Source organism: Rhinopithecus bieti, unplaced genomic scaffold, assembly GCF_001698545.2.
Source record: "Rhinopithecus bieti isolate Rb0 unplaced genomic scaffold, ASM169854v2 scaffold_33903, whole genome shotgun sequence".
Lineage (NCBI taxonomy): Eukaryota > Metazoa > Chordata > Mammalia > Primates > Cercopithecidae > Rhinopithecus > Rhinopithecus bieti.
Window position 1 is genome coordinate 553,328 of NW_016814625.1, and position 3,439 is coordinate 556,766.

A 3,439-nucleotide genomic window follows, 5' to 3' on the forward strand; every position below is an offset into this window, starting at 1 on the left:
AAGATCTACCAAGCAAATGGAAAGCAAAAAAAGCAGGGGTTGCAATCCTAGTGTCTGGTAAAACAGACTTTAAACCGACAAAGGTCAAAAGAGACAAAGAAGGATGTTACATAATGGTAAAAGGTTAATTTGATCTTCAATCACTGATACCCTTTCTTCCACTTGATCGAACCAGCTATTGAAGCTTTTGCATGAATCACGTAGTTCTCGTGCCATGGTTTTCAGCTCCATCAGGTCTTTTAAGGTCTTCTCTACACTGTTTATTCTAGTTAGCCATTTGTCTAATCATTTTTCAATGTTTTTAGCTTCCTTCCAATGGCTTCGAACATCCTCCTTTAGCTCAGAGAAGTTTGTTATTACCAACCTTCTGAAACCTAGCTCTGTCAGCTCATCAAAGTCATTCTCCACCCAGCCTTTTTCTGTTGCTGGTGGGGAGCTGTGATCCTTTGGAGGAGAAGAGGTGCTCTGGTTTGTAGAATTTTCAGCTTTTCTACTCTGATTTCTCCCCATCTTTGTGGTTTTATCTACCTTTGGTCTTTGAGGCTAGTGACCTACAGATGGGGTTTTGATGTGGAAGTCTTTTCTGTTGATGTTGATGCTATTCCTTTCTGTTTGTTAGTTTTCCTTCTAAGAGTCAGGTCCCTCAGCTGCAGATCTGGTGGAGTTTGCTGGAGGGCCACTCCAGACCCTGTTTGCCTGGGTATCACCAGTGGAGGCTGTGGAACAGCATATTGCCGAACAGCAATTATTGCTGCCTGATCCTTCCCCTGGAAGCTTCATCCCAGAGGGGCACCCTCCTGTATGAGGTGTCAGTTGGCCCCTACAGGGAGGTGTCTCCCAGTTAGGCTACATGGGGGTCAGGGACCCACTTCAGGAGGCAGTCTGTCCATCTCAGAGCTCAAACACCATGTTGGGAGAACCACTGCTCTCTTCAGAGCTGTCAGACAGGGACATTTAAGTCTGCAGGAGTTTCTCTGCCTTTTGTTCAGCTATGCCCTGCCCCCAGGGGTGGGCTCTACAGAGGCAGCAGGCCTTGCAGAGCTGTGGTGGGCTCTGCCCAGTACCAGTTTCCCTGGCCACTTTGTCTACCTACTCAAGCCTCAGCAATGGTGGATGCCCCTCCCCCTGCCAGGCTGCTGACTCACAGGTCAATCTCAGAATGCTGTGCTAGCAGTGAGCAAGGCTCCGTGGGTGTGGGACCCACTGAGCCAAGCATGGGATATAATCTCCTGGTGTGCCATTTGCTAAGACCATTGGAAAAGCACAGTATTTGGGCAGAAGTGTCCCGATTTTCCAGGTACAGTCTGTCACGGCTTCCCTCGGCTAGGAAAGGGAAATCCTCTGACCCCTTGCACTTCCTGAGTGAGGTAATGCCTCGCCCTGCTTTGGTTCACCCTCCGTGGGCTGCACCCACCGTCCAACCAGTCCCAATGAGATGAACCAGGTACCTCAGTTGAAAACGCAGAAATCACCATCTTCTGCGTTGATCCCGCTGGGAGCTGCAGACCAGAGCTGTTCCTATTCAGTCATCTTGGAATGGGGACCCACATTTTTGCTTTAATGTCTTCTACAGAACTAGGCCCTTTTAGTGTTTTAGGAGGTTTTTTTCTGTTTTTTGAAGGATTCTTTTCCTTTTGATCTTGGTGTTGATGATAATTTTGAGTCCTTTCCATTCTGATTTGACTTCTGTGCATTTTTGGTTGGAGTGTCTCATATAGATTTCTTCACTGGCACTTTTTCTTCAGTTTCCTCCTCATCAAAATAATCATCATCATCTTCATCTTCATCATCATCATCATTTGCATCAGCAGCAAGTTTTACTTTTTTCTGTGGAAACTTGCTACCACCTCCAGGGGCAGACTGCTTTCCAGATATACTTAAGAGTTTCACATCCTCCTCCTCTTCATCTTCTGACTCTGCATCTTACTCCTAAGTGTTGTCCACTAATATACACTGGTCCTGAATCACACTTCAGCCATAAGACCACTGGTGGTGTGATTTCAAAGCCCCCAAAGGAAACCATTGGCTGTATAGACATTTTCAAAGTGACAGTATCACTTTAACTGGACTGCCTTCATAATTCATTGCCTCTGCTTCAAAAATTTGCAATTCATCCTTTGCACCAGCCCCTAAACTGACCTTTATTAAAGATAACTGATGCTCATTTTCATCATTATCCACCTTAAAGTGATAATCATGATCGACTTTCACTTCATAACCAAAAAGATAGCTCTGGAGCCATGGGGGGCTCATGTCCACATTCAGGTTTTAAAATGAGTTTACAGTAGTTCAGTTAGATCTTCAGGATCCACTTCTAATTCCAGTTATCTTGCTATTTCCACATATGAAGTCACTTCCTCCAATGAAGTCTTAAGTCCCTCACAGTCATTCATGAGGTTGAAAACAACGTTTTCCAAACTCCTGTTAATGTTGATATTCTAAGCTCTCATGAATCACAAATTTCTTTTTTTTTTTTTTTTTTGAGACAGAGTCTCACTCTGTCGCCCAGGCTGGAGTGCAGTGGCCGGATCTCAGCTCACTGCAAGCTCCGCCTCCCAGGTTCACGCCATTCTCCCACCTCAGCCTCCCGAGTAACTGGGACTACAGGCGCCCACCACCTCGCCCGGCTAGTTTTTTTTTTGTATTTTTTTTTACTAGAGACGGGGTTTCACCGTGTTAGCCAGGATGGTCTCGATCTCCTGACCTCGTGATCCGCCCGTCTCGGCCTCCCAAAGTGCTGGGATTACAGGCTTGAGCCACCGCGCCAGGCCCACAGATGTTCTTATTGGCATCAAGAATGGTGAATCCTTTCCAGAAGATTTGCATTTACTTTGCCCGGGTTCATCAGAAGAATCATTATCTATAGCAGCTATAGCCTAACAAAATTTATTTCTTAAATATTAAGACTTGAAAATTGAAATTATTTCTTGATCCATGAGCTGCAGAATGGATGTTGTGCTAGCGGGCATGAAAAGAACATTCATCTCCTTGTACATCTCCATTGGAACTCTTGGCTGACCAGGCTTATTGTCAATGAGCAGTAATATTTTGAAATGCATCTTTTTTCTAAGTAGCATGTCTCAACAGTAGGCTTAAAATATTCAGTAAACTGTGCTGCAAACAGATGTCCTGTCATTCAGGCTTTGTTGTTCTATTTATAGAGCACAGCTGGAGCAGATTTAGCGTAATTCTTAAAGGCTCTAGAATTTCCAAAATGGTAAATGAGCATTGGCTTCAACTTAAAGCCACCAGCTGCATTAGCCCCTAACAAGAGAATCACCCTGTCCTTTGAAGCTTTGAAGCCAGGCATTGACTTCTCCTCTCTAACTATGAAAGTCCCAGATGGCATCTCCTTTCAACAGAAGCCTGTTTTATCTACATGGAAAAGTTGTTGTTTAATGTAGCCACCTTAATCAATGATCTTAGCCAGATGTTCTGG

General features: G+C 44.7%; 1 pseudogene; it reads right to left on the bottom strand.

Annotated features, from left to right (window-relative positions):
- Positions 1 to 1,526: 1,526 nt before the first annotated feature.
- On the bottom strand, positions 1,527 to 2,268 carry LOC108514983 (nucleophosmin pseudogene; annotated as a pseudogene).
- Between the last annotated feature and the right edge of the window lie 1,171 nt (positions 2,269 to 3,439).